Below are 25,508 nucleotides of genomic sequence, written 5' to 3' on the forward strand. Positions count from 1 at the left end.
GACTTATATTATGATTTTGTTTTACTGATGTTATTGCTAGCTTCTTTGTTCAAGGAAGACTTATGAATGTGTGTGTTTCATTCTTTTTACAGAATGAAATATAGAATTGTACCACTGGTCTGAATATCCACATTCTCAGATAGTCTTAACAAATAAAATAGTTCCCTTGCATGAGAAACTAAGCACTGGACTACAGTTCCAGGTGGAGAAAATGAAGATTCAGCCTTAATGTATTGTGCACTCAGGCCCTCTGTAATTTGGCTGGTAAATTCTATTGTGCTGGAGAAGCTACTCTTTTCTATGTTTCCTCTCAACTTTCAAAGAAAACAGAAACACTCAAGAGATGAAGGGACTGGAAGAGTTATTGTTGATGATAATGCATATCCATGCAAAAGGAATGAGAGGCTACCAAACACAGAGAAAATGATTTTCCTTGTTTGCTGGTTAGGCTGATTTTGATTTGTATTTCCAACTTAGCAACTTTTCATATCAGTTTTCAGAATCCATTAGAGGCAGGTTAAACAAATGTACAAGAGGTATAGTGAGGGAAATCAGCATTAATACAAGCATGGTTTAAGTCTGGAAAAATTGTCACACACAACATATCTGAATGGATTCCAATATTATCAGCTTTGCACAGAAAAGGTGGTTCAGAAGGGTGCCATATTCCTAGTGACGCTCTGCTACTTTTCTGGGAGCAAAGAACACAAGGCAGAGCAGTAATTTGGGCTGAAGTATGCCAGCATTTGACTCACAGCATTTAACACTCAGGAAGGCAGAGAGGCAACGGTTGTTGCTGGCAATTAAAGACTTACTCATGGAGTCTCCAGAGGAAAAAGAAAAAAGAAAAGAACTATTGCTTAAATGTCTAATTAGAGCAGTATTTTAAGCAAACCTAAGACAGTAATGAGCTCCCTCCCGTCCTCAGTCTCGAGATTTCTCTGGTAGGCCAGGGACATTGCCAGAGCTCTGTTAAATGGTTTACAAGAGTGACCCATAAAACCACATCAAAATAAACTCATGCAAATGTAGCCACACTCACACACAGCAGTTATTATTGCACCAGTGTCTATCCCATCCTTCAAATCTTCCACAATGAAGATAGCAATCAAATCTTCATGCTGACCATGGGGAAATCACTACTGTACAGCTGGGAATATGGGTCATTGCCCCCCCTGCCATGAGACAAGAGAATAACTAATATGTTCCGAGAAACAGGGAATTTTAAAGATAACTGCAATATTCATATCAAAATGTTCTTAAAATTGTGCTCCAACAGTGGCTACTGTCTGGATAAAGCCCAGCCTTGCAATTCATTTTTTAAAAATGAATATCCCATTTTGTCTGCAATAAAATAGTAAATTCAGGCCCCACATTGCTCTAAGCCATTGATCCATGTTCTCATGTTAGGGAGCAATCCTAAGCAGGTCTATTCAGAATCCTAATCAGGTATCTTCAATGGGGCTTACACTCAGGAAAGTACTATTAGGATTGTACTGTTTCAGGCTAGTATTCAGACTAGTTCACAGGATTGAAAATTGGTCCTGGATGTGTAAAAAATTCAACCATGCACTACAACTGGTGCTGTGTTGAAGTAATTGTCTGATGAAGGGAGCTTTGACTAGACATGGGCACGAACAGAAAAAAAAGAACATGGTGTTCTTTGTTCATTGCCATCCACGAACTATGAACAACAAACATTGACGAACATGACCTGTTCACGAACATGTTTGTTGTTTGTTGTTCGTGGGGGCCAGCAGGCTCTCCTCCAGCCATCAAGATCCCTACCACACCACTCCCAGAAACCCTACCTGAGCAGGCAGCAGGAAAGGAACTAGTAATAAATAATAGCTTGACCCAGAGCCTGGCAGCAGCCCTGGAACTTGAAGAGGTAGATCTCTATCCCACCACACACAAAGAAAAATCAAGCTCCAATGCACTCTCCCTGTCTCTCTCTCAAAATGCCAACAGCAACTGTCTCTCCCTCACTGTCCACAAAACCAGAGCTGGGAGCCCCTTCCCCCTTCTCTTTGCTTCCTTGTAACAAATTTGGAGCTCCACACTTGAAAGGAAGACCTGCCTATCAAGCTCAATTGGGCTTAGATTTGGGTTTCTAGGACAACAGCAGGAGTTCAGAGAGAGTTCAGGCAGTCCCTGCCTCCGGTTGCCAAGGGAATTGATTGCAGGTGCCAGATTGTCTGGCTTGATGAACAGCAAGGAACAGCAACAAACAAGGCTTGCAATGACCACCTGTTTGTTTAGAATGGGGCCTCATGAACAGCTTGTTCGCAAACAGCTGATTGGGGTGTCCGTGCCTTTTTTTAGTTCATATTGCTGTTCGTGCCCATCTCTAGCTTTGACTAGAAAGCTCATACGCTGGAAATCTAGTTGGTATCTAAGGTGCTAAATGGACTCAGAACTTGCTCATTTACTACATACCAACACATCTACCCACCTGAAATTGTCTGATTATCACACGTTCAGATTGATTTTTTAGGACATGATAAATGTCATAGTCATCCAGTGCTACAAAATAATCTGACTGTGCAATGCAAACATTGGATGATTTCACTATATGATCATCTATAATGTGCGCTGAGTTCCTTACATACTTTAGACAGAGTAGATTTTCTGTTGGGCAGATCAACACACACAAGTAAAAAAGGTATAGAGAGACAGAAGCAGAAATTCTCCATTTAACCCTAAAAAGCAGCCAGTGTGGTATAGTGGTTAGAATTTCATATTAGGATGGAGAGGCCCAAATTCTAATTCCTACTGCCATGAAGCTCAGTATAGGACTACCAATTTTAGCACAGAGATTTGTTGTGAGGATAAAAAGGAGAAGGGGGAAACTGTGCATACTGTAGAATTCTAGCCCTTCAAGGAACTTATCTTCAGGAAGAAGGTGCAGCCCATTGTCTCTAAGCATACCAGTTCTGCTCTCTACCTTTCTGTCCCCCAGTAAAAAAAAAAAAAAATCCGTTTTGTCATATAAATTAATCTGAATCTTCTCTGTTTATCTATGCGGGACTCCCATTCACCTCCCTCACCCAGAATGACTGGATAATTGTAGCTAAGTGTTTTTGTACCGAAAAAAAGACAATGGGATGGAGTTAGTGTTTAGATTTACAGTAATAGAACTGTGGGTAGGAGTAAGGTGAGGGGTGAACGCTGTAGATAAGGTGCCTCCAGTTTTAGCTACACATTTGTTCAATTTTTGCAAGCGCTAGCAAATTGAGGAGACTGTTTACCTTCCATCTGGGAGCAGCAGCCCAAAGCTGCATTTCTGGCCACTGCATCATATTGGCAACATTCCTGCTTTAAGATGATAGTAGGGCATCAGAGATTTTCTGCTTCCAATCTGTTTGAAATCTGCTTTTGATTTTTATAGAAGCCTTAAGTCTAGCTGTGATCTAAGTGACATTGGACTAATTCCAGGCAAATTAATCTTCATTTTCTCCATCAACGTCTACAACCATAAGAATCTGTTCCACTTATGTCCTGAGCTCTGAAAATATATCTAACCCTTTTCTGGGAAGCTGAGAGGGATGCTAAATTAACACAGCCATCACTTCTTCTAGAAGCCTACACACTGATTAACTTGCAGAACTAGCAATCTGAGTATCTGATTGGTCCAGTTTCTTCAAATGGACTTATTTGCTTAATGTTTTAAGAAATGCCAAATTTACTTACCATCCTGAATAAATACAGAGTATGCACACATGCATTCATTTTCATTCTTGATATTAATCTTTTTGATAAATAAGTTAACACAGCTAGAAAGGAAATACAAAACTAGCTTCCATGGTAGCTCTAAAGCTCCTAACTAATAAATGTTCTTTCCTGCAAATGTGTGCATAGTACTTCAATATAATAATAATAACAACATTCAATTTATATACCGCCCTTCAGGACAACTTAATGTCCACCCAGAGCAGTTTACAAAGTATGTTATTATTATCCCCACAACAACAATCACCCTGTGAGGTGGGTGGGGCTGAGAGAGCTCCAGAGAACTGTGACTCGCCCAAGGTCACCCGGCTGGCTTCAAGTGGAGAAGTGGGGAATCAAACCCGGCTCTCCAGATTAGAGTCCCGCGCTCTTAACCACTATGTGTATCCTAAGTTAGAAGTCCTGTCTGATGTTGACATTCTCTCTGTTTTTCCCCTCTCAGAACTATATATCTGGAATCTGACTTTTCTCCTCTCATCACCTCCTTAATTTGATGGCACTAGATGATATTTGTTAAAGGTAAATGCTCTGCTTTTCAACTGTGGACGCGTCTCAGCTTATTTTTAAACCACTTTCTCAATGGCTGTTCTTCACAGTACTATAAAAGCTCAAGACTGAAATGGTGCAGCTTTATTCTAGATACCAGCATCAAGTAAAGGCAAATGGTATGCATGGTGGATTTGTTGATGTGTAAAGTGTGAAACAGCTCCAAGGAGGCTGAAAATTACACTTCGGAATCTGCCCTGGGTGCTGAGTACCGAGCAGCCAAACCGAGCATCCTGTGAATATGGTGTTAATGATTTTATTTTCCTGCTTAGATTAATATTGTCATGATCAGTCTAAGACCTTTGACTGAATCTGAATCATATACATGTATGAAATGTGCATTTTTAGAAGGAAGTATAGCTTTGCAGAACAATTTATAATTTATTATTTAAAAAATTATCTACAGAAAGCAGAGAAACCTGAATGTTTCTTGTGAGTTTGGTGACAATCAGCATTTTCCCATCAGTTATGGAAGATTACTACTGTTCAGTCTTTGGAAGTCTGTGGGTAAAGGCAGTCCCTCCAAAATCATTTGATGATATTAAAAAGAAAGCTAGATTTTCAGTATGTGCAGACTACGAACCAAAATTATATGTTTGGTTGTTAAAATTCATGAGGTATAAAACACAAATGGGAAGATGAGCTGTCTTTAAATTGCACATATTACTTCCTCCCCCCACTGCATTTCCAAGTTCAAACGACTGCTTGCACAAGCTAATCAGAATTCCCAAAAGGGACCAGGGTACCCTTCATGGGGCACAAATACCATTGTAAAGTTCTGCTTGTGCTCTGTATAGACTATTTATTGAAGCTTCACTGAAGAAAGTCAAGGGAAACACACATCACACTCACGCACAAACAATCACAGTTTAGAATACATCACTCTCATTTCTTTCTCTTTGCATTTTTTCATTTTAGCCTTTCACACAGTAGACCATGCCATCCTACTGAGGTATTTAGAGACAGAAGTGGGCATCAAAGGATGTGCCCTAGACTGGTTTAAATCTTTTCTTGTGGAACAAACTAGAAGGATTGCCATCAGAGATCAGCTATCTCCAGAATGGGAGCTATCTTGCAGGGTTACGCAGGGTGCAATCTTCTCTCTCATGTTCTTCAACTTCTACATAAAGCCTTTAAGAGAACTCATTTGCAGCCATGGAGTTGGATGTCATCAATATGCAGACGACATCCAGTTCTATATCTCACTATCCAGGTCGCCACAGGATGCCATAGAAATGTTAGATCGCCACCTGACAGTCATGGTGAAACGGCTTAAAATAACAAATTGAAATTGAACCCAGACAGGACTGAAGTGATGCTTGTTGGGAAGGCAGAGATCTTGAAGGACATTGTACTCCCCACTTTCGATGGAGTTTGTTTGACCCTTGCAGACTCAGTTAAGAGCCTAGGGGTTATACTAGATCCAGTGCTATTACTAGAAAAACAAGTTAAAGCAGCCGCAAAAACCTCACTTTAGCCTGGAAGATGGCGTCTTACCTTGATACGGTCGACCTGGCCACCTGGATCCATGCTATGTTAACAACAAAACTTGACTATTGTAATGCATAAGTCTCCCATCAAAGTTAACTGGGAGACTCCAACTGGTGCAAAATTCTGTGGCTCGACTATTGTCAGGTGTGAAGAGGAGCATGAACATCACCCCGTTCTACAGTCAGTCCATTGGCTACCTATCAGTTACCATGCTCAGTTCAAGGTATTGGTTATCGCATACAAAGCTCTTCATGGCCTTGGTCCAGCATACCTACGAGACCGCCTCCCTCCCTATGTTCCTCCACAGCACTTTCGCTCATCTGAACAGGGTCTCCTGCAGGTGCCACTCTGTACATTTGTAAAAAATCGTGTTTAACCTGCCTCTAATGGGTTCTGAAAACTGATACAAAAAATTGTTGCTAAGTTGGAAATGCAAATCATTGCAAATAGGTTGTGCATTGCCATGATTGTTGCTATTGATGTTTGTGCTGACACTAAGACCACTATGAGCCATTATGAATAGCAGTCTACTACAATCAAGAAGTTCTTTCTTTGAAAGGGACCTGCAAATTCAATATGAATTCCTGACGACAATTTCTTGGTCACTTCCCAGTGAAAAGAAGGTTCTCTTGTCGGGTTATACCTAGCAGTCTAGCACATGCTGCAGTAATTAACAGTCCAAATTGATTCTAGACCACCACTAGCTGTGACTAATTTATGGTTTTGCAGCATGCAGTATGATATGAACAAGATGGATCAGTTCACACACACCCCGAACGACAATATCATTTCCCCATAACAAACCTCATTTATAGGCATACTGTTCATGCTGACAGCTTCTGAATGGCTTGCATTTCTCAGACACTTTCTCAACTGCCTACCCCCTCTAAGCCCAATTTAAGACGTGAGCCATTGTGGCATCTGAATCAGTTAGTCTTGGGATTGGATGGGTCACCAAAGGTATGCCTGGGAGCTTTTCCAGCATCAAAACTTCCAATGGATGAGGCACCTTCAAATCTGGAACGTGAAGTGGCAACCAGCTCAGAGCATCAGCATTAGCAATTGTTCTTCTTGGTTTGCACACCAGTAAGCAAAAAATACTCCAGAACTACTTATGTGATGAGAGTATTAAGAGTGTGGGATTATCTGTTGAGAAGATTACTAAGAGAAGTTTATGATGTCAAAAGCACATCCATGTAGAATTTCTTGTCCACAAAGAAGCAAGGGCTTCTGTCAATTTGTACATAATATGTTTCAGTGGCTAACACAGTTCTTGAATAGTAAGCAATTGGTGCCTCTGCATCATCCAACAATTTGTTGGTAAGCAAAGCTGCAACACCATAAGGTAAAACATCTGTGGTAAGGATGAGTGATTTCTTTTTGTCATAATGTATAAGATTAAGCACAGCATCCAAAGTCAATAAGTTCTTAATGTTCTGAAATACATCTTTATGCTGACTAGTCCCATTCCAATATATTTCCTTTTCCCCCCCTTCAATATGTGATGCAGCAGCTCATCAATGGTTGACTTTTGTGGAAGAAAGACATGGTAAAAATTGAATGGTCCTAGGAAGGCTTGAAAATCCTATAGTTTTTAGTGGTGATACATGCTAGATTACATATAGTTTGTCTTTAGTGAGTGGCTACCCAGAAGCATCAATGTGATAGCCATAGAAGTTCAAATTTCCTATTTTTCTTTTTCATATGTAGTCATGAAATCTTTCAGCAAGTTCACCATAATCAGGACAGCATGAAAGTATGCAATAACCTCTGGAATTCCAAATAAAAGGGTTTCCATGAATTGATGGAATGTTTCACAGGCAACAGAAATTCCGAATTGGAGATGTTTCACCTAGAACGCCCCTTGATGTGTGATGATTGTTTGGGCATCCGCAGTAGCATCATCAGCCATCAGCCACTGATACAGTTGAGCAAGATCAGTTGAGCAAGATCAGCTGTCTGCAAAACTTGACCTTGCCCAAGAAGATCAGCAAATGATGGCTGATGGTGCTACAGCATATCTTCCAGCAAGGACAGAAAGCAATTGATTTACTGCAGGCACTAGACTTGGGTTCTGGTTTAGTGCCTTATTTACAGTGTCCTTGTAATCTCCACAGATTCTTACCGTACCATTATATTTTAGATCCACCCCAACTGGAGTAGCCCACTGGGTCTGTGTAACTGGTTCAAGGACTGCTTGTTTGATTAGATGTCCACACTCTTCTTTAATTGTTTTCAATGGAGTGTAAAAGGTACACTTCTAGTTTTCATGAGAATTGGCATGACTGTTGGCTTCAAATGAAATGACTGAGGCTTTCCTTCAGAAGCCCCCAGAATGTCAGAAGTAATCCTGAGACATTTACTGACACCTCCTAAAGATGGCTTGTGCTGGCGGTATGGATTCCTTAAATGCCTAGTGGTAAAAATCAGTTCCTTACAAAAAGGCTTTTGCAATACTTCTTTGCAATTGTGAGTGGAAATTTTCCTTGGAAGAAGCCATATTGTACATCTACCTCACAGCTCCCCAGCAGGTCTACAGTCTGCTCATTTAAATTGCAGAGAATACATGATGGTCTCAAGAGCTTTGGGGGAAACTCCTATGGAAAAGGAGAAGGAAATTATCTTTTCTGATTATGGATACTCCTGTGCCAGAGTCAGTCTCATTTTACTGTTGTAAACATCTCAGTTTATATAGATGATGTGACTCTTTGTTGTGGCTCCTTGGCTTTGAATAGACAGGCCTTGACTGACATAATCGCTCAAGGTGGCCCTTCGTGCAAAATCTACACTCAGTATCCTTAAAGCTGCAACCCCTAGCAGGAATTGGGGTGTTGGGGTGTTTGGGTACCCTGCTGATTCTATTGCCAATACTTCTTTGCCTGCTTGCTATGGATAGCATTTATGTTAGACGCTCCCCCCCTTAATTTCTGGGAGGTTGACTCCTTGCCTACCTATCTGCCAGCAATCAGCAGGAGGTGATAAGCCCCTCAAGGTCGCCTACCACCTGCAGGCAACCCAGGAACATGTGTGGTGCGCACACTCCCGGGGGGGGGGGGTGCAATGACATCACTTCTGGCAGTGACATTTATTTATTTGATTTATTTATTTGATTTATATTCCGCCCTCCCCACACTAGCAGGCTCAGGGCGGATTACAACCATATACAATTAAAATACATTAAATAATCGATACCAGTTAAAACCATAAAACAGTCAAAGTTATGCAATTATATATATATATATATATATATATATATATATATATACACACACACACACACACACACACACACACATAATCATAATCGCACAGCAACCAACTGACCTACCTTCACCCATCTCTAGAGCATCTTCCTGGGGACTGTTTGCTAGATAGAGGTACTGCTAGTAGGGAGGGCATATTCTGCAATCTACCAGCCAGGGGGCTCCACCTAGCACCGCCCATATGCCTGGCAGAACAGCTCCTGCCAGGCCCTGGTCTGGTTAGACAGAGCGTTCCACCAGGCTGGAGCCAGGACCGAGAAGGCCCTGGCTCTGGTCGATGCCAGGCAGGCCTCCCTGGGGCCAGGGACCCTTAGCAGATGTTTATCACTAGAGTGAAGAGCCCTCTGGGGTTCATATGGGAAGAGGTGGTCCCGCAGATACACCGGTCCCAGTCCGCATAGGGCTTAATAGGTTAATACCAAAACCTTGAAACTGACTCGGTACTCCACCAGTAACCAGTGCAGCTGATGCAATACCAGTGTTATATGCTCACGCATCAGTATTCCTGTGATGACCCACGCCGCCGCATTCTGCACCAGCTGTAACCACCGGATCAGGTTCAGGGGAAGCCCTGCATAGAGTGTATTACAGTAGTCTAACCTAGAGATGACCATTGCCTGGACCACTATAGTTAAGTTGCGGGATGAAAGATAAGGGGCAAGTTGCTTGGTCTGTTGAAGGTGGAAAAAAGACAATGAGTTATCTGCAATCTTCTGCACGCTGTTTTGTGCCATGAGTAGTTGTACCCTTTTTGTGGCTTTTCCCTAGAGCTTTGGGGATTACTTTTCCCCAGAAATTTTTAAAAACCATTTTCCAGTTGTGCTTTGTCCATGCATAATGTTTATTCTGGCTTTTAGTGTTCTACCCTTTCTTGCCTCCCTCTCTCACCCCCGCCAACCCACTTCTTTGTCATTGGCCAGTGTCATCAATCTAGCCACTCCCTCTCTCCTCCTTTCCATTCCCCCTTTCCATCCTCTCCGTCTAAATCCAGCATTAGATTGATATATCAATGGTTTGTAAGCATATTGGAGGTGCTTTATCCAAGTGAGTACAAGCAAGACCTGATAAGGGAAAAATTCAGGGAATAGAGACTCCTCCAGAGTTCCTGCAATTCATTAATTTAGCATATGCACAAAAAAAGAAAAGGGGAAGAAAGTGCTGGTGCCATAACACCACCAATGATGACGTCAATGACAACAGCACCAGTGCTCTTCAATCCCAATTTACTTGGGTATGGTGCAGAACATATAAACGTGCAGAACATATAAACCAACACCATACCACCCTAATATGAAGAGGTGCAGAAGGACTGCTGCCAAGCCAACTCCAAACATTTCTTGGAATCGACTTCTTGGATAATGAGGAATTAGTCTGACATACAGAACAGGTCATTGTCAAGCTTTCTACCATTCCAACCTCATTGCTATAAGAAAATGCTAGATCAGGTAGCAAGAGGAATGGGGGTTCAACAGGTTTTAATCTATAACTAACTTTACTGCCACCAACACAACCAATCAAACTGAACTCTACCCTTTCAGCCACACAAAACTGTGGAAGCTGAAGAGGTCAAAACTACCATGAGTGAACACCATCAGACATACACAACAGTATTGTAGAGAGAATTTGAGCTTAGATGTAAGAAATTCTTGCTCAAATAGGATGCACTTAGTTTAACCTACTTTACAGGGTTGCTGTGAAATTCAATTGCGACTTTGAGTGCTTTGGTGGAGGAGTTGTGGTATATGCATATAGGTAATCACATCTGTTTCTTTCCACTGAGAATAGCATAGAACAATTAGATGATGACAATGTTTAGATATCAGAATTTGAGCAATAAATGGGCCTTAAAATGTGCAATTCTTTTTGTCTTATGGTTAGTTGAGTGAGACCTCTTAGTGCTTTTAATGCAAAATAGCAGGAGGCAGGGCTTTTTTTCAGCAGGAACGTGGTGGAACAGAGTTCCAGAACCTCTTGAAAATGGTCACACGGCTGGTGGCCCCGCCCCCTGATCTCCAGACAGAGGGGAGTTTAGATTGCCCTCCGCACCACTGCACGGAGGACAATCTAAACTCCCCTCTGTCTGGAGATGAGGGGGCGGGGCCAACGGCCATGTGACCATTTTTCCAAAGGCAATTTAAACTTTAAAAAACTCCACCCTTGTTCCAGCTGACCCAAAGTGTCGTCATTGTGCGGTCCTGATTTCCACCACCTCTTTTCCCAGAAAAAAAGTCCTGGCAGGAGGTATAAAGAAAACTGATCTACATCTTTCATCATCTTCAAATGTCCAAGAAAGCTGGTGGTTCAAGGGCTTGCGTGTTGATCATTTTCAAAATAAAAATAAAAAGCAATGTTTTAACATTATTTTTTTAATTCTTCTGTATACTTCATAATCACTACAGATACAAGTGTTTCTGTAAAGAATGATTGGCACTAAAATACAAGTTAAGTTGTATAATGGAGAAGGGACTGCTTCACCTTCTCTCAATTTTTGTTTAAATCATACCACACCAAAGAGGTTCTGAAGGCTCCCTATTCATACTCTCTCTGAATCTTATTGCTGTATTGGGAAACTTGACCCTTCTTGGCTCTTTTAAACAATGCACCATGAATTGGATTGCCAGCCAGAAAAGTATGCAAGGGTTGAATGTATTTGGCCATGGAGAGTGGAGGAAAGGTCATTGTGTGATGTTCTAGGAATTCCCTGAAAATCTATGGTAAAAAACATAGAGATTTGGGAAATTACGAGAGCATTGTACAATGCTATATCACTCACCATGACATCATTCACTCATCATGCCCTTAAATGATGCCACCACCACCCCCATTTTGCTCCCATTGCTCCAATGAGAGAGGACAGTAGTGGGCGGGAGGTGCCAGGGCAAGCAACCTGTCAAGAGAGACTAACCATGAACCATGTAGCAGTAGCACCCATAACAAATCCCAGGCTCATTTCACATAAATGTTGCAGATTAACATCAATTTACACTGACTTCATCACCTCCTGCAGTAGTATAATAAACTGAGCACCCAAACAGATGAAATGTAAAAACACACGATAATAAGCAAAGGCTTATTATCATGTGTCAACCCTTTCCTCCCAATCTCTTCCATCATTAAAAACTTGGGTTGCCAGATCCCCTTACCCTCCCAGCGGGAGAGTGGGAGACCTGGCTCTTACCTTCTTCTTCCCCTGTTCATGCACACAGCTGTGTGATTATGGCATTTCCAGTGATGTCACTTCCAGTGACATCTGCACAGGTTCACAGAGGGATGATTTGGGTCTCAAACAGGCCCTAATCAGCCTGCGGCAAAGTGCAGGAGTACTCTCAGGGTGGTGTGATGACATCAGTGACATTGTTGTGCCACCTCAGGAGCATGCCCGGGAGGCCCATTCCCATGCCTCCCCCCCCCCACCAGCCAGGTAAGTGGAGGCGGGGGATGGAGGGTGAAAGCAGGGGATTCCCTGCCCCCACTGGGGGCCAGGGATCCCCTAAAGTTGCAATTTTCACTGATTCTGGGGTAGAGAGACATACAAGGGCAGTATGCAAACCTAACTGTAATTTTGGAAGGAGGGGGTTAATAACAGAGGCATGAGGGGAGAAGATTAAGTACTTTCTTGCACAACTCTTCCAGGGATCTTCAAAGCAATTGCTTAGACCTGCTAATTAGCATTTTAAAAAAACACACAGAGAAAGTTCTAATTGTAGATCTTTCAGGTAAGATCATTTTGTTTTGGCCTTCAGATTGCAGACAATACACAACACATACTGTACTTTTCAGTACTAGGCCTGCACTAAACAGACCCAAATCTGACTCCTGTCAGTCTGTTTTTATTTATCCTCTTAATTTCCATCCTATCCTCCTGCCAAGCAGGTCAAGGGGATGCAGAGGTATTCCCAGCCAGTCTGGTCAGGTCCAGACCAGCTTCATTTCAGAGAAGGAACTCCCTCAGACTGAACTGCAGACATGGCTGCCTGAAGGCAGAAGCTGGAAGGCCTCCTAGTGTTCTCTGGAGGGCGATACCTAGCATGCTTGTGTGACTCTCTGATCATTTGTGTCTGGAAAAAGCATTCTTCAGTTCACATGCTCTATATAGTTAAGGCTAAGTACTCTTGGCACTGTGAGTCACATGAAACAAGAGGCTATTAAGCAGCTCTAAGAGGCTGTGGGGAAAGATCCATGCTGACTAAAACTATGCAGAGGGACTTTAAAACCTGACTCCAGAGAGTTTTTTTAAATAATGAAAGAGCTTATTCCAAGGCAAGGCCTTTTTAAGAAACATGCTAGGTATTAGCAAATGCTGCTTTCATTTTTTAAAAAACTTCTGATTATTTTATATTCATTTATCATGTATTTCTTTCCAAAGGAGTAAATAAGAGTAGCCAACTTTTTTTACTTCTGGCAAGACTCCAGCATCTTTATTCACAGTATGAAAAAGTGGAAATTAAGCAGATGGTACTTGATCATTGGTGTGTCTCTGTGCTTGGGAAAAACATATATGTTGAGTTTCTGCTAGCAGAAAAAGGAATAGGAGTTTCCCAGAAATACAACTGCCTCTCTTGAATTAAATTGGGAAAATTGTAACTGTAGATGATAAATGATAATATCATTCTTACTAAGAGATACTGGGCATGGACACCATCATTTATAGTCATGTATGGCTCTATAATGCAAATGATATGAGCCGAGACACATCCTAACCACCAGGCCCAAGCCAAGTTTGCAGGAAATAGCCACAACTGCCTTGCTAGCTATGTGGGAAGGGAAGCCTGGTGGCAGCAGCAGAGGAGGTGATGGCCACCTGCTTTTCCTCCTTTCTTTGCAGGCTCCTTCCTCCTTTGTGGGGGCAGGGTGGGGTAAGGCAGGCCAGGTGAATTGCCATGCCCCAAGTCATTCCACCCACTGTGAAGCTGGAAGGAGAGAGAAGAGTGGGCAGGCCACCCCTGATGAAAATAATGGTTTTGTGTGAACATTATCATGTTGATATCTAAGTGTCAAAAGCCAGTGTGCAGAGGCTTTAGATCAGAACGATCAGTATGACAGGTAGACACATCAGGTGACAAAGAGTCAGATGGTTAAGTCAAGAGTCAGGAGACCATGAAATGAATGACTCAGCTAAACTCATGCATGCATCTGATTGGGTGTCTACATGTATAAATAGCTACTATGTACAGTATGGTTGGGGCTTCTTTCGAGTCCAGGTGTAGGCGAAGCACTTTGTCTCTCTGGACTGTAACCTGTATATATTGCTCTTTATCCACCTATAAATAAATTGTATTATACACCTTTACTAAACAAACAAGGTGTGGACTCTTTGTGGATCCTCCTACAGCCGGTGCAGTCACGCTGAATACACACTATTCAACATATCATTGTTGGATGATCTTTGAAAAATAAATTTCCCTCACTGAGTATGCTTCCCCAAAAAATTCCTACAAGAAACCATAGCTGCAGAGGGATCATACAGGGCCATTTTCAAAGCACATTTTTCAATCATTTACACAGTCTGAAAATTCTGTTCATTGTACAATCAATAAAGTCTATCCTAAGAATGTGGAAATGGGTGTGAAGAATTTACCTAGCCAGATTTTAGGTCTAGTGAAGGATGTATGAGTTGTGATAGTTTAAAATATTTGCAATAATCCCTCCCCCCACCCTTTACAACATAATTTCTTCTTTTTATATTTCCCATTTTAATCAATGAGAAAAACAGGGTTTCTCACCTGTAACTGTTGATCGTCGAGTCTCTTCTGTGCAGACACACATTGGGACTGCGCAGGCGCAGGCCAGCCGCGGAGAAGATTCTTTTAGCTTCTAGAAATGTGACGGGGACGTTCGGGCCCACCGCGCATGCGCGCCGGTGTTCCCGCCAATTTTGAAGTACAAGTACCCGAACGTCCCCGGCATTCCCTCAGTTCACCTGAGCCGCCTGAGAAACAATGGAGAAACCAAGCACTCACAGCGGGGCAGGTGGGAGGGAATGTGTGTCTGCACAGAAGAGACTCGACGATCAACAGTTACAGGTGAGAAACCCTGTTTATCGTCGTCGTCCTTCTGTGCAGCCCCACATTGGGAGAATAGCTAGCATCTCACCAATGGGGGCGGGTGTGAGTGTCTATGAGAACAGAGAGTGCAGAACAGCCGTGCCAACAGCGGATTCACGGCGTGCATTCACGTCTATGGAATAATGTTTAATGAAAGTGTCAGCGGTAGACCACGTTGCAGCTTGGCAGACATCTTGGAGTGGCACTCCTCGCAGGAAGGCAGCAGAGGCAGCTTGTGCTCGAGTAGAATGAGCAGTAATCGACAACGGGCACCGAACTCCAGCTTGCTGATAACAAAGTTTAATTGCAGACACAATCCAGCGAGAAATGGACTGGGCAGAAGCTGGCGAGCCCTTGCGAGGGCCAGAGTAACATAAAAACAAGGCAGGAGACTTCCTGAAACACTTGGTGCGATGTAAATAAAACAATAAAGCACGTTTCACATCCAATGTGTGTAGAGTACGTTCCTCTGGGGAAGAGGGTGTAGGAAAAAAGGAAGGAAGGACCACCTTTTGACGCAGGTGAAATTTTGAAACCACCTTGGGCAGGAACTGCATACTAGTGTGGAGCATGACCGTACCGGGGAAAAATTGCAGGAAGGGGGGGTCACACCTCAGAGCAGACAACTCCCCAACCCGCCTGGAGGAAGTGATTGCAACCAAAAAGGCCACCTTCTGTGTGAGCAGAGGCAAGGGACAGGTAGACAGGGGCTCAAAAGGGGAGAGCATCAGACGGGAGAGCACCAGGGTCAGGCTCCACTGAGGAATAGGATGGGCCCTAGGAGGAAAGGACTTTAGTAGGCCCTTCAGGAACTGTTTGGACAGCCAATGTGCAAACACAGTCCTCCCATCAATCTGCTCATGGAAGGCAGAGATAGCAGCCATGTGCACCTTAACACTGGAGAACGCCAGGCCCTGGGAGCACAGGTCCAGGAGGTACTCCAGAATGACAGGCAGCGGGCAAGTGAAAGGGGAAACCCCTTTGGGGGCTAACCACCTAGAGAAACGTGACCACTTCCTCTGGTAGGACAACCTGGTAGACGGTTTTCAGGCATTCAGAATCACATTAAGCACCCTAGTAGAGAGGCCTAGTCTGGGGCGCAGAGGAGCCAGGCAGTCAGATTTAGCACTGCCACATCGTGATGCCACACTCCGTCCCTGAGTAGCAGGTCTGGGGCGTGTGGCAGCGGGAGACACCGCCCCTGTGACAGGGAAAGTAAAAGGGGGAACCAATCCTGGCGAGGCCACCGAGGGGCAATCAGGATACAGTGGGTTCGGAAGGCCCTGATCCTGGAGAGGACCTTGTGAAGGAGCGGGAAAGGCGGGAAGGCGTAAAAGAGCCCTGGAGACCAGGGTATCTGGAAGGCATCCCCCAGTGAACGATGGCCAATCCCGGCCCGGGAGCAAAACAGCGGGGCTTGTCTGTTGTGGGCTGTGGCAAAGAGGTCGACCAAAGGCGTGCCCCATGTGCGAAAAACCTTGTGGAGATAAACCGTGTTGAGGGACCACTCGTGCTGGGGCAAAAACACCCTGCTCAGCGTGTCTGCTGCTGTGTTGTTCTCCCCCGCAATATGAATGGCCCTGGGCAGGACGTTGTTGGCAATGGCCCAAGTCCAGAGTGTAGTCGCCTCCTTGCAGAGCTTGAGCGAGACCGTTCCTCCCTGCTTGTTGAGATAGTAACAGGCCGTGGTATTGTCCGATAGGACCTGCACCCGCTTGTTCCGAATGACATCTGCAAAAGAAGCAAGGGAGTAACGGATCGCTCTAAGCTCTAACAGGTTAATGTGCATGCTTATTTCAAGGGAGGACCAAACACCTTGAGCAGACAGGTGTCCACAACGCCCTCCCCAGCCTAGATTGGAAGCGTCCGTGAAGACGGTGACCTCCGGCAGGAAGGGACCAAAAGGACAACCCTTGGACAAATTCTCAGGGTCAGTCCACCACACCAATGTCCGCTGTACCACCCTCGGGACGGAAAACCCACGGTGTTGACTCATAGTGAGGGGGTTGAAAACCCGAACAAACCAATTTTGTAGAGGCCTCATGCGCAGGCGTGCAAAACACACCACCCCTGTGGAGGAGGCCATAAGGCCTAACAACGTTTGAATCAGGAGGGCAGCTTGGAACCGGTTATGCACGAAGTGGCGGGCCAGGGAGGACAGCCTGCTCAAGCGGTCCGGGGGTAGATAAGCCCGGCCCAGCAGAGAGTCAAAGTGGACCCCAATGGATCTAATGCTCGTACCAGGGGACAGGACCGACTTCCCCAAATTGACCACCAGCCCCAGACCGTCTAGGACGGACAAGGTGAGGGCGATAGAGGCCCGGAGGGAGTCAGAGGAGGGACCCACCAGGAGCCAATCATCCAAATAGGGATAAACAAAACAGCCAGTAGACCGTAGATGTGCCACCACGGTGGCCATACATTTAGTGAACACCCTGGGCGCCGAGGCCAGGCCAAAGGGCAAGGCCGTGTACTCATAGACAGCGCCTCCACAGGTAAAACGGAGATATTTCCTGTGGCCCTCAAAGATGGAAATGTGGAAGTAGGCGTCTTTGAGATCCAAAATGGCCATCCAGACGCCTGACTCTAAGAGTTCCAACACCCGGGACAGGGTAAGCATCCTAAACTTCTCCACCTTCAAGTAGGTATTAAGGGCCCGAAGGTCCAAAATGGGACGAGACCCCCCATCTTTCTTATCCACAAGAAAGTACCTTGAGTAAAACCCCCAAGGGGAAGTAGAGACATTGACCACCCGGACAGCACCTTTGGCAACCAACTCCAAAACATTATTCTGTAACACAACATTACAACAAGAAGCACAACGGGGTGGGTGCGAAAGAGGGGGTGCAGTGGTAAACGACAACTTATAACCACGGGCCACAACAGAGAGGACCCAGGTATCCGTAGTAATGAGTCGCCAACGGGGCAAGAAAGGCCGTAGCCTGTCCAAGAACAGGACATTAACAGCGTCCTTGGAGACCAACTGGGAAGCGTCCTGGTCTAGTCAGAAGACCGTGGGCTTCTGCGCTGAAGTCGAGGGCTTGGGCGAAGGAGGCTGCTGTCGTCCCTTGGACCGGCCGGAGCGTCTCGAAGAGTGGCGCTGCTGGCCAGAGTAGGAACGGTGGCCATAGGATTGACCGGAGGGGAACCGTCCTTGGCGCTGGTGGAACTGCTGGTAGGGGGACTGATAGGACCGGAACCTGCCGTACCGATATCTTGGACCCGACTGCGGAACCGAAGGCGCAACCCCGAGCGACTTGGCCGTCTGCTGGTTCTTCTTCATAAGAGAAAGGGACTCATCCGTTTTCTCTGAGAAGAGCTGAGGACCTTCAAACGGAAAATCCTCGACCTTGGCCTTCTTCTCGGGGGGCAGGGCAGTAGATCGAAGCCAGGCGTGCCGACGCAAGAGCACTGAGGATGCCATCGCACGCGCCGCGGAGTCGGCAGCGTCCTTGCCAGCCGTCATCTGTTGCTTCGACAAACGGAAAGCCTCAGCCTGGAGAGCCTTGACCAAGTGACGGCGATCGTCGGGGAGGTCAGAGAGGTAGGACGACAGACGCTTCCACAAGAAAAGATTGTAAGAGCCCATTATTACTTGGAAATGGGCGATCCGGAACCCCAGGGAAGCCGAAGAATACACCTTCCGACCAATTCCATCCAGCTTTCTCCCCTCCCGATCCGATGGAGCCGAAGAGGAGCCCCGTCGGAACCGAGCCTGACCCTCCTCGGCCACGATGGAAGAGGGCTTCGGATGGGCAAAGAGGTAAGGGCAATCTTCCTGTTTGAGGCGATAATATTTCTCAACCTTCTTGGCCGTAGGCGGTACAGAAGCAGGGGTCTGCCAGAGTGCCAGGGCATTGTCGACGAGATCCTCGACAGGAGGAAACGCCACCGAGGCAGGAGAGCCCGAATACAACGGCTCCAACAGTTTACTCTTGGGTTTGGAGGTCGTGGAGGCGACGTCGAGCTCCAGTGCTGCGGCCATTCGGACCATCTGCTCTGCAAACACCCTGTAATCGTCATTAGGGGACGATGAGCGGAGCTCCCCCACAGCATCATCAGGGGAAGGGTCAGAGGCCGCGTCCGACGAGTACTCAGACGGAGACGCCAAGCCCTCATCATCCTCGGAGTCGGAGAAAGCTGCTGGGGTCTGCGTCGGAACCGACGGGCGGTCAGCCGGAACCGAGGTAGAAGGCTGGGGTGCCGAAAGATGGCGACGCGGCTGAGTGGCAGGCGGAGCTGGAGGCAGAGTGGAGGGCGCCGGAACCGTGGCCAGGGGCACCGAAGGACCAGGCAGAAAGGGAGCGGACTGCTGAATCCAAGCCACAAAATCCTGCCAGGAGGCCACGTTCCCTAGGCCCGGGACAGGCTGCCAAGGAGGCAGAGCAGCAGGCAACGGAACGGACCGGTGAAACGGCGCTGGAACCGAGAAGACTGGCTGCGATGGAACGGAGACCTCCGCCGGAACCGGAGCACACGGCAGAGAGCGCTCAAACTCCTGGAACGCGTCCGATAATCCACGGATCGACTCACAGTCGTCGGGAATCACCGGAGGAGGTGTGTGAGGAGGCGACGGGGTATGGAGGAGACTCCGGACGTCCTCAGGAGGAGGGGCCGGTCCAGGAGAGGAACCAGCCAACGAGGCCGGGGCCGGCGACAGAGCACGGCGCTTGGCCTTTGACTTGGCCTTTGCCTTCTTCGGCGGGGGCTCCGAAGAAGCCTCGGTGGCCACAGGCTTCGAAGAAGGCTTCGAAGAAGCACGTTTCTTCGCCTTTCGACTGGACGGAGCACTCACGGAACCGGAGGCGATCGAACCGTCCGGAGCGGACGCCTCCGTCGGAGCCGAGACGAGCGGTTCCGACGAGTGATGAGGAGCCGGCGAGGGGGCGACAGAGCTGGGCTTGCTCCCGGACGACCCAGAGGCTTTGGGCGGTAGAAGGTTGGCGTCCCAAAGAAAGGCCCGGAGCCTGGCCTTGCGGTCGTTCCGCGCTTTCGGAGTGAAGGCCATGCAAAACTTACAGCGCTCCACGACGTGCCCCTCGCCCAAACAGATGAGGCAGAGGTCATGACCATCAGAGTGGGTCATTTTAGTGCCACACTGTTGGCATTTTTTAAATAAAGCGGAATGGGACATAGTGGAGGCGTTTCCCAGTCAGAAGGAAACGGCAACTCACAGGTAGAAGAAAGTCGGAAGACACAAGCGACAGCTGAAGAACCTTTTCGAACGGCGGCGAAAAAGGAACTGAGGGAATGCCGGGGACGTTCGGGTACTTGTACTTCAAAATTGGCGGGAACACCGGCGCGCATGCGCGGTGGGCCCGAACGTCCCCGTCACATTTCTAGAAGCTAAAAGAATCTTCTCCGCGGCTGGCCTGCGCCTGCGCAGTCCCAATGTGGGGCTGCACAGAAGGACGACGACGATCTAAAGTAATGGCAAGTTTCTTGTAGGAATTTTGTGGAGGCCAAAAGAAACATTCCATAAGGCCAAAGATCATCCATCATCTGACATATACACATATGAATTCACTTCACTTTGTCATTTTGGTGGTGAACCAAATATATTGTTTGTCTCATGTGGGAACGCTATATTTTAACTTCACTAGTACGTGCAAAATTCTGTGGATTCTGAATGAGTTATTGTGCAGGAATGAGCATATTTATGGTATTGAAATGGAAAGGTCTATTTCTTGCCCCACAGACTATTGTGAAAATTAATAAGAAATTGTTCGACAGGACACATTGGCAGATATTATAGAAGAGGGTTGCTCATGCTCACTGCCATAGTGTGAATCAGTTGTTCCCTTAATGCAAAACAAGAGCTTCAATTCCCATTTATCTGATGGGCAAGGGAACATATAGCATGTGAGTAGAAGCATTGAGCCATTTGAAATTGGTTAAAGGAAGAAAAGGCATAGGAAACAAGAAAATGAAATGTGGAAAATCATTTTGAGGCAAGTAATTAATTTCATATGCAAAAAGAGAAAGTGTGTGTGAAACTGAATTGCATTTAAGATTCATTTTGATAATGTCTTCTGAAATAATAAATAAATTGTTTGTCTCTACTAGACATGGGCATGAACAGCATTATGAATGGAAAAAACCCACGAACAGGCCGCTCAGCTGCTCATGAACAGGCCATTTGTGAGGTGACACTCCAGCCGAACAGGTGGTCATCACAAGCCTCGTTCATTGCGCTCGGCCGCCATTCGGGAAGCCAGACACTCAGGCGCCTTCAATCAATTGCCTCGGCAATGGAGGGACTGCCTGAACTCTGTCTGCACTCCCTCTGTCACCCCGGACACCCCAATCAAAGTCCAACTTAGCTTGATGGGCAGGTCTTCTCAGGTATGGCAAATTGGTTACAATCGGTAACGTGGGCGCAGACACCAGGAGGGGAGGGAGGGAGGAGGGGGGTGTTATGTGGCCATGGGAACTCCAGTCTCATCCCTGCAACCCCTGTTAGGCAGTTCTGACTGCCAACCACAGACCTCCTGCGTTTCTCAATCAGACCTCTGCTTATAAAAGGGCACTGCGCTCCCAGTTCTGGCTTTCACTTTCAGCAAGCAGTGGAGTAGGACAGAGCTGTTGATAGGCTTTTGGGAGAGAGAGAGGGAGAGTCTATTGGAGCTGGGCTTTTTTCTGTGTGTGGTGGGTGGGATAGGGAACTATCCCCTCTGGTTCCAGGGCTACTGGCAGGCCCTGGGGCCAAGCTCAGTCGGCACCTCGGCTGAGGGCTCACCCTGACTATTATTATTATCAATATCAGTGCCTGTTCTGGTGGTTAGGCTTCTGGAAGTGTTGGGCTAGGGCTCTAGCCCCAGCCTCTGGTTCCAGGGCTGCTGCCAGGCTCTGGGACCAAGCTCAGTGCTTGATCTAGTGGTCAGGCTTCTGTGTGTGCTGGGCTGGAGCTCTACCCCCTCCCTCTGGTTCCAGGGCTGCAGCCAGGCCCTGGGGCCAAGTTCTGTGGGCACCTCGGCTGAGGGTTCACACTGATTATTATCAATATCAGTGCATGATCTGGTGGTCAGGCTTCTGGGTGTGCTGGGCTAGGGCTCTATCCCCAGCCTCTGGTTCCAGGTCTGATGCCAGGCTCTGGGGCCAAGCTGTGTGGGCACCTCGGCTGAGAGCTCACAGTGTTCTTTCCTGTCATCCTTAATTTTAGTTTGGTAGCACAATGAATCTTCATGTTGTGGTGGCCGCCATGGGTGGTAGTGGGGTGAAGTGCAAAGCCAGTCCTCCTGGTTTACTTATGGAAAGCAGAACTGAGTGTAGCTTGGGGGCAGCAGAGAGTACTCCCGCTCCCCCAGATTCACCTGTGGGGGATGTGGAGGAGGCCAAAGAGGTCTTTCTGCTGGGAGGAGAGGAACTTTATCTACATTTTGAGGAGGAGGTGGGTGAGGGATCCCTGGAGGAATGGTTTGTGTTTTATGAATCATCCCTCCCATCCCCATCCCAAACTCTCAGTGGTTTCCCTGCCTGCAGTCCACCCCTCACTCCGTTGTCTGTGGCCAGCTCCGCAGTGCAGCCTGTAACTGTTCATCCTCCTTCCCCTGGGACAGTTGGTGGTCCACATTTCAACTCCTCCGTATGGAGGCACTTTTGGGCCCTTCCTAATGACCCCCATGTGGTGTGGTGCCATGCCTGTGATGTCCTGGTGCGCAGGGGCAAAAACCCAAAACACCTGTCGGCAACGGCTCTGACTAGGCACCTGAAGACGCACCACCCAAGCCTGAGGTCTCTGTCCATGCCCAGCAAAACATCCGTTGGGGGGACAAAGGGGGCGACCAGCTCTTCTGAGTGGGGATCAGTGGGAGGATCACCGGAATCCACCCCAAGCAAGAATCCTTGTCCTGAGGGTGACGCTGGTGGGAGTGGAGCACTCAGGCAGGCCATGCAGAGGTTGTTCCCTCGGGGTCTGGGACAGCACAGCTTAGAACGGCGAGGTTGAGGGCTCAGGAGGTGGGCCTTCGCGTCTTGGCAGAGACAATTGCCCTACATAGCTTGCCTCTATCCATCATGGAGTGTGTGGCTACAGGCTACTAAAACATCTTGCTCCGTGGTTCTCCATGCCGTCGCCGCACACCCTTGTACGTCGAGTCCAGCGGGAATCTCAAATGAGGGCCGGCACGTTGGGGTCATGTTTAGGCAGGCCTACTCCCACTGCTAACAGGCTTCTGAGGCCTTGCTAGGCCTTCCTGGCACAGCCATATCTTCTTGACACCTCCTTTCTGTGAAGGCAGGAAAGTGGGTGATGCTGGCACCAGCCTCCTTTGGCACCTCAGGAGCTGTTGCACATGTATTTGAGCCACACAGTACCCCGATCCATTGCAACCACTGTGCCCTCTGAGCAGTGGGGAAAGGACAGGACTTCTGTCCTTTCCACAAAAGTAGGAAAGGCTTTCAGTAGTGAGTAATGCATGCTCAGGTTAGGTGTCTGAGTGGTGGGTAACTGCACCAGCCCCACTCAGTTCTTGGGGCTGCTTCCACTCTAACCGTTCCTAGCAACCTCTCCTGTCCTTTCGCTCCCATCCTTTCCATGAAGGCAGAAAGGTGGTTCATGTCTGTACATTTCATCATCACTCACACGGTCCCCATTTCTCCTTCTACAAACCCTTTGGATACCTCTGCTGTCCGGTCCATCCCATGCTTTCCGTGAAGGCAGGAAGGTGGTTGGTATCTGGCAGTGCTGACTAAACTGTTATGAGTAGTGCCTGTACTGCCTGCACAGGTGAGGTATCTCGGAGCAGTGTGGAACTGCTCTGGCCCCCCTCATTTCTCAGGGCTGCTGGTCCCTCTTTCTACCTCTCCCTCTGTGGAACCACTCCGACCCTTACAAACGACTTCTTTTGTCCTGCCCATCCACTTCTTTCCACAAAGGCAGGACAGCGGGTCATATCAGCTGCCACTTACTGCTGCCTCCTTTGTCATGGGAGACAGCTCAGCTGCGATTGCACAGCTGATTGTACCATATAGGGATACAGCACGGTTGCACAGCATGGTGGCTCCCCTGTCAATGGGACTGACTGGACCCCTTTGAGCTGGGGGGGAATGTGTCCTTGCGACTCCCATCCTTTCCACAAAGGCAGGAAGGTGGGCAATGGCAGCTGCTGCCACTGTCCTATTTCTTCCTCTCTCTCTCTGGGACCCCTCTGACCCCTCCCAACTACCTCTCGCTTGGGAGATTTCCAGTTCCCGGTCCATAACTCTCCCTCTCAGGTACTGCCACGAGTCCCTTCCCCACCACTTGCACAACCCCATCCCCTCCTTTCCGTGATGGCAGGGAAGTAGGTGATGCCAGCAGCCACTGATTCAGGTTCTTCCCGTCCCTCTCGCAGGATCTTCCAGGTGTGGCTGGTCACCGCGGCCGGATCCCCTTGTTCCCCCTCTCTCTGATCACTTTGTATTCCCTCTTTCCTCCTCTCCCTCTCAGGTACTGCCATGAGTCGCTTCCCAACCACTTGCACCACCCTGTCCCCTCCTTTCCGTGATGGCAGGAAGGTCAGTGATGCCAGCAGCCGCTGATTCGGGTTCTTCCCGTCCCTCTCGCAGGATCTTCCAGGTACAGCTCGTTGCCATGGCCAGATCCCCTTGTTCCCCCTCTCCCTGACCACTTCGAGTTTCTTCTTTCTTCCTCTCCCTCTCAAGTACTGCCATTAGTCCCTTCCCAACCACTTGCACCATCCCATCCCCTCCTTTCCATGATGGCAGGGAGGTGGGTGATGCCAGCAGCCGCTGATTCGGGGTCTTCCTGTCCATCTTGCAGGATCTTCCAAGTACTGCTCATTGCCGTGGATGGATCCCCTTGTTCCCCCTCTACCTGACCACTTTGTGTTCCCTTTTTCCTCCTCTCCCTCTCAGGTACTGCCACGAGTCCCTTCCCAACCACTTGCACCACCCCGTCCCCTCCTTTCCATGATGGCAGGGAGGTGGGTGATGCCAGCAGCCACTGATTTGGGGTCTTCCCAATCTTGTCCCCCTTTCTCCCTTGACAATTTCATGGTCCTTGTTTCTTCTTCTCCCTCTTTGGAACCACACTGAAGCTTAGTGGACTTTGCTTATCTGTCCCATCCATCCCATCCCTTCTGCGAATGCAGGAACATGGTTGGTTTCTCCTGGTTCTGCCTGTGCATATGGTTGTGTGACACAGTGCCCCCTGCCGATTGCACCGGCACTCCCCTCTGATCAGGGGGAATCGGTCCCGCCACAACTCACGTCCTTTCCATGAAGGCAGGATGGTGGGTCATCTCAGAGCCAGCCTCTGCTTTGACACTGCAGGGGCATCCAATGGTCCATGCATGTACAGATGGTGTGCTTTGTCCGGACTCTACACCACACGAGGAACAGACAACACTATCAGCCCTAATGTTGTAAAGTACCCCATCTGGTGAACGTACATCGGTGTCTGACCCTCCATATTGTGTGTTTGTGTGCA

Source organism: Eublepharis macularius, chromosome 3, assembly GCF_028583425.1.
Source record: "Eublepharis macularius isolate TG4126 chromosome 3, MPM_Emac_v1.0, whole genome shotgun sequence".
NCBI classification, from domain to species: domain Eukaryota; kingdom Metazoa; phylum Chordata; class Lepidosauria; order Squamata; family Eublepharidae; genus Eublepharis; species Eublepharis macularius.